We start from the raw sequence: 10,507 nt of genomic DNA, 5'->3' as shown, positions 1-10,507 counted from the left end.
AAAATTAAGTATGTGTTCTGAGTTTGTCACACCACAGAAAAATGTGTTATTAGCCACCCAGTCAAATTTTAATGATAAAAAAAGCCGGCAAGTACATCAAATAAGCGATCAAAATCTTGAAAAAATGAGCAGTAGTCTCTGCTCTCAAACGCTGGGGGCGTGTCCGCTGGCTGCGCTGAAACCACGCCCACTCGCGGGAAATCTCGCTGCCGTCGACTCACAACAACACTCAACTGTCACCGCTACAGCCGGAAAGGATGCTCCTAGCAGCTTAATTTGTTTTACAAAGCCATACATGTTCGAGCCTGGACTACCTACTATAATTATGACATAAGCACACAAGGCAACTTACACTCATTGGTGGGCACGCACTGCCGACGATGGCACCAGTTGTCGGCGCGACGGGAGGATGAAGGCCGAGGCGGGAGATAGTCGGTTCGGCCACATTCACCTGTAACAGCGGATTATCAGTGAATGAATCCCAGTTGTCTGCGACGAAAGTTTATAAAACTATCCCGTGTAAAATGATCACTACAGAGGCGGGTTTTGGCGGTGATCCTCAGCTCTCCATCAAGGTGGCTCTTCACAAAATTAATCCACCTCTTGTTGATATGATAGTTTTTCGGAAATTTAAATAAGGACACCGATCTGTTTTGTACGTGATCGCATCCAGGTAATACGCATTTCCGTGACGAAGGCATAGCTAGCTAGCAAACTGTAGGATGTAGTAAATAATCGTACTGACAGTAACTCGCGATTGAGTTGCAAACTGATGTGAATGGGGCTCCAGTGCGTCATCAAGTAGGGGCGTGTCCAATAGCTCAGGGGGCCTCAGTGCGTCATCGAGCCCCCGTTTTAGCCCCGCCCAAAAAATCCGGAACACAGCAACGGTGAAAAACTGTTTAACGGTCTAACTCCACAATTCAGTACTTCACAGTGCACAGTCTTTGTAATATGATTTAGCAATACATTTCTAACATTTATAATGTGTTTAGAACTTTTTTTTTGAATTGCCTTTACAGGGACTTTAACCCACACCAAAGCTTATCTTGGCTAGATGTTAAAGGAACACTCCACCATTTTTTGAAATGGGGCTTATTCACCGTTTTTCCTACATTTAGATCGGTGGGCAAACGCATTTTTGTCTCAGTGCATGCATTGTTTTAGTTTGGCAGCGCCGCCGATAGCATATCTTAGCATAATGAATGGAATCCTTTGTTGCCAACTAGCATGTCATGAGTAAAAGTGATTAAAAAACAAACAAAAAAAATTACTCTTTGTGGCCTGCGAGTACAAAATGAGTACAAATAGCAATGCAGATTAAGACTAGGCGATTTCCTAGGCAGATATTGACTTGGGACTCGTTGTACTCGTTGCGAATACCCAGGCAACAAGAAGGAATTCGTTTTTTAAATTTTTTATCACTTTTACTCATGACATGCTAGCTGGCAACAAAGGATTCCATTCATTATGCTAAGCTAAGCTAGTGGTGGCGCTTCCAAACTAAAACAATGCATGCACTGAAACAAAAATTAGTTTGCCCACCGATTTAAATGTAGGAAAGATGGTGAATAAGCCCTATTTCAAAAAACGGTGGAGTGTTCCTTTAAAAGCAAAGTATAGGCGATTTGTTCCAGAAAACTTTTTTGTTATGCTGGTTGAAAGTCTCTTCACATCCTGATAGCAATCACTAAGTTAAGTGGTCTAAATGTATTTATATGTATATATCTCATATGTGGAAGGTGTAGGACCATAAAATATTTGTCCAATCTTTGCATTCGGTCCGAATCAACATATATATTATCATATACTTTCGCACACCCGTCACACGTCATCAGTGCGTTTCATGCTATGAGTTAGACAGGCATCAGTCACCGAGCACCGAAACTGAAACAGCAGCCGCCTTTTACAGTTCATCCTGAACCAAAACAACGAGCCTATGCTGCGCTCTCGCCATAACTATTGTAATTTAGAAGAGATTCGGAAGAGCAGTTTGTGACTCGAATTTATGCCTTTCAATGGCAACAAAATCAACGCTGAAATGAATCTGCAGCAGTCAGGTGGTACAAGTCGGTGCTCTTTAAGTTGTTTATGTTCATTATTATTGTAATGTTATGTGCTTTAAGACATGAGGTAGTTTAATGCCGTCACTCGTGATGCTTTTGTTTGCTCCCTGCTGTGTCTCATGTGTTTTGAAGGAGAGGTGGTTTTGGAGACGCTCTGAAGGGAGGGTGGGATCTTATGCTTTCAAAGCTAGCTCGCTATTGCTAGGCTACCTTTTAAGCCCAACTGAAGCCCCTCATTACGGGGGACTTGGTGCACAGTTTACACTCAAAGTCCCTTGCGGTCCCAATGCGAAATACAGCAACACTTCTCAGACACCTCCTTTAGTGACCTCTGAGCGTGTCTGTGTGAGTGGGAATGTAGACTCAACAGATCACACATCTGTTTATAGGACTGAACTCTAAGCTGCTTAAGTTCAGAGGTCATGGTCATGCATATCTGACATTAGAGGCTAGTGTATTTTTAGAGGGTACGATGTGGAAAGTCTTGCCATTTTTACATGGAGATAAGTTGTAGATCTTGTCAAGTTATAAGTCACGTGCATAAACAACATATTGGCAAATAGAGATGAATGTGTTGACTTTCTGTTGACCTACATGCACACTGGGCTGTTGAACTTTCGTCCCCTTAAATCCTATTGGCCTTTTAGTGTGAGACCACGTAGTCATGGAGCCCGTCCAGCACAAGCAGGCAAGAACAGATCCAAAAAAATCAGCTCACTGAGGATCCAAACATGGGGCCTCCATTTGCAGTGGTCTCTGATTTTCCCCAGGTTGGCATAATGTTTTCTCTGGATATCGAAAAACACACTCCTTGCCCTGCGAAATGTTGCATCGGAGTGTCATTTTCCTTAATTTTGTGTATGTGTGAGTTCTGGAGAAGAACCATGTTGAGCGCCACAACCATTAAACTTGAGACTTGCATAATTTTGCGGCCACCTCTATTTAAACCATGCATATGTAACCTGTATATAGATTCCTGTCATTCTCTCGGATCTCTCTACCTTTGCTCTTCCCTTTCAAGCTCTTGTAAACAGAGCTGGCCTAGAATGTCAATGATGTCAGGCATCAACGGGGGGCGGGTGGGAAAAGAAAAGAAAAGGGTGGAGCGGGGTTTGTATGTGTTTAGGGGTCATGTTCATGAGTGCTCTAGTTTGTAGCGCATTTTCACCTCTGGTAATCTGATGAGATACTTAATCACTCTTGTCCGATCAACTTACAGGCTGTCAATTATTTTTATTATGTGGATTTCAAATATGTCGCGGCTGAATGCTTTGATCTGAAACGCGTTTCTGTGTACGAGCTTTCACATCTATATTGACCTCTCAGTGTTAGAAACTGCTGTGGTCAACAAGAACACAAATATAATTATTATTTAAGTATGTTATAATCATATTGATATATAATAAAGAAATCGGGCCAAATTGTGCAGCCCCACAAACAAGCATAAAACGGTTTTTTTTTTTTACACTTTTTATCAGAAATTATCACAAAAATCTCCATTGTTTTTCCCCCAAAATCATGTAGCCCAAATGCCAGACTGATTCTTGTCTACTAGCACAAAAACCTCTTCAAGAACATCTAGTAATTGTTCGATCTCACTCAATGTTGTTTACTGATTGCAATAATCTTAAAAGTTTTATATTGTATCATATTTTTTGGGCTGTCAAGCTGAGAACACTTGGCTAGGCTCAACATATCTTAGCGCCTTAAAGCATTGATTGAAGAAGCCACTCAGCTTTGCAGGCGGTATTTGCGCTGCATGATAATGCAGTTTGTGTAGAGACCCTATCCTATCTATTTGAAAACACATAAAGCAGATTATAGCCATAAAGGAAGCTATAGCCACAAATGGGGATCATAATGGCGGTGGGAATGAAGTGACCCATCCGCTCGCCCACGCAGGGAAGCTCTGTTGACCTTTCAGAGTCCATTTCACGCCCTCGTATCCAGTGTTCCTGTGGCTGTCATGTTATGGAAACCTGTCCTTCTTCTGATCATCATAAGGACATATGATGCATCTTTTTTTGCTCATTTTTTGTTTAAAAGAGGTATCTTAATCTCATTAAGACTGCATTTATTTGTTCAACAATACAGTAAAAACATTAACATTGTAAAATATATGTTTTGAATGTATTTTAACATGTGAATTATTCCTGTGATCAAAGCTGAATTTTCAGCATCTTGAGTGTCACACGATCCTTCAGAAATATGCTGATTTTAAACTCATGAATTTTTTTCATCAATGTCAAAAACAGTTGTGCTGCTTAATATTTTTGATATTACAGCAACATAACTGAATGTTTGTTCAGGATTCTTTGATAAAGTGGAATTTCAAATTAACAGCGTTTATTTGAAATGGAAAATTTTTTACATTTTGTAAGTTTCTTTATGGTAGCTTTGGTTTTGAATCTGTGTCCTTGCTGTGTATAATTCTTATTTTTATTTTGAAAGTATTTTATTTTTTGTCTAATGACTTTCTTTCTTCTGCTGAACACAAAAGAAGATATTTTGAAGAGAGTCGGTAACCAAACGACTGATGGGCCCCATTGACTTCCATAGTAGAAAAAAAAAAATACTATGGAAGTCAATGGGGACCAGCAACTGTTTAATTACCAACCTTCTTTAAAATATCTTCTTTTGTGTTCAGCAGAAGAAAGGAAATCATACAGGTTTGGAACAACAATGATGACAGAATTTTCATTTTTTGGTGAACTATTCCTTTAAGGCCTTTTACAGTTCACTAGATTTGCCAAATCATTACTTACCTTGAATCCTCTAATTAATTCAGAGATATTTACACTGTGTATTAATTAGGAATGCTCATAATATTGGTTGCGTGCTGCTTATTTCTGTTGTGACAATCCCCTCAGTGCTGGCGAAGAGCTGTTATTGCTGGCAGTTCAAATACCAGCAGCCATCATTCTTTGAAAACTGACATGCGCAATCTTTTCATACAAGTGTGAGGAAAATAGCCCTGTCGTTCACCTTCCCAAAGGCGGGTGGCTGGGAAAGCATCCAGGCGGGAGAGGGGAGGGAATACTGCTGCTGCAGATCCCATGTCTTTACCCAGCCCAAGTCTGATCTCACGGTTTGTTTTGAGACACAGTGATCATGTGCCCAACTCCTGTCTTCCCGAATCCATCATCTCCTTTTTCTTGAGTTAGTAGCTTTTCCCATCCTCACCTTAATGGGCCTGATGGGAAACGAATAGACATCATTTGGGTTTAGCTGTTGTTGGTAGACTATGTTTTGTTTAGATACAGCCATGGTGATGTTTTGAGAACTTGCTTGGAGGAACTTTGAGAATGTTCAGAGGAGATTAACAATGAACAGAATGTAAACACTGAAATGTCTGCCATGGAAACTCAAGGGAGCTGCTCCTAACACACTTTTATTAGACGTCAGTAAACCTGTCTGTCCAACATGTCGGGGGGGGGGGGGAGGTCGCAAATTCATTGCAGTGCGATTTGCGAAGATGTTTTCAGTGGGTTTTTAAATTGCTAATGCATTGATAAGTGGTTGTTAGGAAGTTTCTAGGTGGTTGTTCTGGTGGTTAGCACATTATGGTGGTTGTTAAGGTGTTGGTATGTGGTTGCTAGGTTGTTCTAGGTGGTGGTTAAGGCATTGCCAGGGTGGGTTCTAGTTTGTTCAGGTGATTTTTAGCACTTTAGCACTTTCTTTTGGTTGCTAAGGTGTTGCTATGTGGTTAATAGGATGTTCTGGGTGGTTTGCTAAATGTCTTGTGGTGATGGTTAGTGCATTATGGGGTTGCTATGTAGTTACTATGGTGTTCTGGGTGGTTGTTAAATGCTTTCTGGTGGTTAGCACTTTCTTTTGGTTGCTAAGGTGTTGCTATGTGGTTAATATGGCATTATGGGTGGTTGCTATGGTTTTCTGGGTGCTGGTGAAGACAGTGCAGTTTATATGGTTGCTAAATGTTTTCTAGTAGTGGTTGATTAGAGCATTCTGGTGGTTACTAAGGTGTTGCTGTATAGTTGCGAGGGTGTTCTGTGCTCTAGGTGGTTGCTGTGTTGTTCTGGTGGCTGTTAAGATCTTGGAAGGTTCATCTGTGTAGTCGCTAGGGCATTGATTAGGTGGTTGCTGGGGTGTTACTAGGTAGTATCTAGGGCATTGATTGGTGGTTGCTAATGTGTTACTTGGTGGTTCTCTCTCTCTCTCTCTCTCTCTCTCTCTCTCTCTCTCTCTCTCTCTCTCTCTCTCTCTCTCTCTCTCTCTCTCTCTCTCTCTCTCTCTCTCTCTCTCTCTCTCTCTCTCTCTCTCGTTTGAATGTCCACTGGGTGAACATCGCAAGCCATTTGCGGTATCATTCATGTCTGTAGGGCAAATTGAGTGGGACGAGTTACACAGTGAAGTTTAAATCCTTAAGCATGAGCAGTAGTAATGGTGAAGCGTGCCTTAGCAAGCACCACCAATCATTCTTCGTTCCAAGAACAGCTTCCTCATTTCACACGTTTGTTAAGCCATTTAATCAATTCATTTCCCCCTGTGGGTCTGGTATCTGTCCATCTCATTAAGTAACCTTTAATTTTCACATTCGCTGTAGCAGCTGCCCTGCTGCTTCTTGGTCAAGGTTGCTCAGCAGTTCAAGGTCAGCCGCACAATAGCGCTGACAGTCGAGGAATGCAACTGCAATAAAAATGCCGTTGGTCCCTGTCATGAGGGCAGTGTCCATGCAGCCTGCAGCCCAGAGAGATTACGGCTCCTCTTGGGGATGCGATAACCACGAGCCACTGCAATGGAGCTCTTTTAGACCTCTCTGTTTATGGGGTCACCTCTGGCTTATCACACAGTAATCACTCTTGCCGGAAACACCTGTTTCAATTCGCCAAAATAATCTTTAGTGCAGATGAAGGGATTTCGAAGTCTAATCTTGGCATTTACTGCCTTTTTTTTTAAACCGGCCCCTCTGCACAGATGTACAAATACTGCAAACTTGGGACTTATTGTTTTGCCCCTACTGTAATATGCTTAGTGTGTAAACACAGCCCGCAACAAAACCCTGTTTTCAGTGTAAATAATCTGCAGGAGACAACTAGAAATGAAAACACAGTCTAAACCAGTTTTGATTCAAACATAAACTAATCCCAAGAAAGTCATGAAGGAAAATTAACTTTCTTTTTTGAATTATTCAAAGTCCTTTTGCTCATTTTACCTCAATGAATTTTCACAAAGACAGTCAGGCAGAGCGAATGTGTAAATCCTATTGTGCTTGAATATAAAATAATAGTATATTAAAATGTGCCGTTTTTGTGTAATAACCGCCTGGCCTTTGAGCTGAAGCAGGAATTGTGAATCCCCTCAGGCGACCAGTCACGTGAATGATTGGTACTATTGCTGTCTGGAGCTGTATTCATGGCCTACTAATGTGACCACTAGGGGGAGTTTTGTGCTGCTCTGTCTGCCATTGCAGCAAAACAAATAAATATCCTTCCTTTTTATGTCTCATCTGTAATAATCTGCCTGCAAATTCTAACAAGCAGATAATGCTTTTCCATAGTGGCTAATAATGAAACGCTCCACACACTTGCTGAGGCAGCGCGCCATATCTGAAGGTTAAGGTGTCCTCGACTTCCCGCCTGTGGCGAATAGAGATTTAAATTAACCAGTCATTTTCTCCACAGCTCTTTGATATTAAATGGGGGGGAAAAATGACGAAGCAAAGAAATGAAAAATCAGAGTTGATATCTGTGAGCAGAACTCTGAAATCATTCCGTTTTGTGGAGCACAGTGTCACTAAAAACCAGGAACTTCAGAAGAAAATAATTTATCAGCATGAAATGACATCAAGCGGCACTCGTCTTCGGTTTACTGTTATTGCTGTCAATATGGAAACAGAGGGGCAGGTCAGCATGAGTGCAGTGCTGAAGCACTGGTGAGTTTTCATAAACTGAGACAGGGTCATTTCAGTGCCCACAGTTGCTTGACCTCTGTTCCCTGCTGCCCTGCTGGGATTTGCGTCAGATTATGGCTTGCAAGGAAATTGCTCTCCATTTCTCCCTCCCTTTTTGCGTTGTGCTGCTGCAGATGCCTGAAGTCGCCCAGGTTTGTTCGGTCTATGGCAAACCGAGCCCTAAGAGTCTTACGCCTAATTTAATTACATCATGATCGACAGCACTCATGTCTGACACGAGTCCCGGAAGACATTTTTCCGTCCTCCGCTTTAACCGGTCCAGTGAAACATTGACACAGTGGAAAAAGGATGATGAAATTTAGTTTTGTCAACACTAAGCTTTTGGTCCCATGACTATATACATCACCTGTCCAAATGTCACACAAATATTTGGGCAAATTCCCCATGGAGGCACATTCTCTTGGCCATGGACTTGTCCAAACTATTCTGTTTTTTTTTTTAATTTTACATTTATTTTTATTAGATTTTTACCATCTATATGCTAAAACTATCTTATTTTTACAGTATGGATGTTGTACACAGTATGCACATTTTCTTAACATTCTGCCAAAATGTGATGTACAACCAGAACCCTCTGGATATGGGCTACCGTGTCCCATGATGCAATGCGCTTGGAAGAAAAAAATAAGGACGTGTAGCACCTTAGCTCCGAATTAACCCAGAACATCCAAATATCAAACCTTTTATCCCATGACAGTTTAGCACCCCTAATGTAAATGAAGTTGCTTGTGCTCTGTTTGTTAAGTTCAGACTTCATGTTGTCTGAGATGGTTCTCAGTTTACCTCACCTGCTCCCGTTCTACAGTTGATAATCATTTGCTCATGGTGTGATCCACTCAAATGGGGCATTAAACAATAAAACTGGTTGACTTTGTTCTTCTCTATGATAATAAAGCCATTTTGGGGAATGAGCATGATCAACCGCTTATCTTGGAGTGGAATATGGGTCGGGGCAGACTATAATTTCTTACACACTTCACTTTACCTTTTATTTCTGTGAAGAATGAGCCAGCAGTGATATCAACACTTTTAGACATCTTGTGGATTAATTTTTTTATTCAACATGTCAAAATTAAGACAGTTTTACACAATATTGGAGCAATATGCAAAATCATGTACACTACCATTCAAATGTTTGTGGCTTTTTTTTTTTTAAGAAGTCTCGTATGCTCACTAAGGCTGCATTTTTTTTTTTTTTTTTTGTATTACAAATACAATAAAACAGTAATGGTGAAATTATTATAATTTATTTGAATATGTTTTAAAATGTAGTCATTAATCCAGGATTCAATGTCACATGATCTTTCTTGGTGAATCTGACCCCAGACTTTTGAACGGTGTTGTACACTCACCTAAAGGATTATTAGGAACACCATACTAATACTGTGTTTGACCCCCTTTCGCCTTCAGAACTGCATTAATTCTACGTGGCATTGATTCAACAAGGTGCTGAAAGCATTCTTTAGAAATGTTGGCCCATATTGATAGGATAGCATCTTGCAGTTGATGGAGATTTGTGGGATGCACATCCAGGGCACGAAGCTCCCGTTCCACCACATCCCAAAGATGCTCTATTGGGTTGAGATCTGGTGACTGTGGGGGCCATTTTAGTACAGTGAACTCATTGTCATGTTCAAGAAACCAATTTGAAATGATTCGAGCTTTGTGACATGGTGCATTATCCTGCTGGAAGTAGCCATCAGAGGATGGGTACATGGTGGTCATAAAGGGATGGACATGGTCAGAAACAATGCTCAGGTAGGCCGTGGCATTTAAACGATGCCCAATTGGCACTAAGGGGCCTAAAGTGTGCCAAGAAAACATCCCCCACACCATTACACCACCACCACCAGCCTGCACAGTGGTAACAAGGCATGATGGATCCATGTTCTCATTCTGTTTACGCCAAATTCTGACTCTACCATCTGAATGTCTCAACAGAAATCGAGACTCATCAGACCAGGCAACATTTTTCCAGTCTTCAACTGTCCAATTTTGGTGAGCTCGTGCAAATTGTAGCCTCTTTTTCCTATTTGTAGTGGAGATGAGTGGTACCCGGTGGGGTGTTCTGCTGTTGTAGCCCATCCGCCTCAAGGTTGTGCGTGTTGTGGCTTCACAAATGCTTTGCTGCATACCTCGGTTGTAACGAGTGGTTATTTCAGTCAAAGTTGCTCTTCTATCAGCTTGAATCAGTCGGCCCATTCTCCTCTGACCTCTAGCATCAACAAGGCATTTTCGCCCACAGAACTGCCGCATACTGGATGTTTTTCCCTTTTCACACCATTCTTTGTAAACCCTAGAAATGGTTGTGCGTGAAAATCCCAGTAACTGAGCAGATTGTGAAATACTCAGACCGGCCCGTCTGGCACCAACAACCATGCCACGCTCAAAATTGCTTAAATCACCTTTCTTTCCCATTCTGACATTCAGTTTGGAGTTCAGGAGATTGTCTTGACCAGGACCACACCTCTAAATGCATTGAAGCAACTGTCATGATTGGTTGATTAGA

The sequence above is a fragment of the Scardinius erythrophthalmus genome, assembly GCF_964197995.2.
Source record: "Scardinius erythrophthalmus genome assembly, chromosome: 13".
NCBI lineage: Eukaryota > Metazoa > Chordata > Actinopteri > Cypriniformes > Leuciscidae > Scardinius > Scardinius erythrophthalmus.
The sequence above is the reverse complement of the archived record's forward strand: the minus strand, read 5'-3'. Positions refer to the sequence as shown.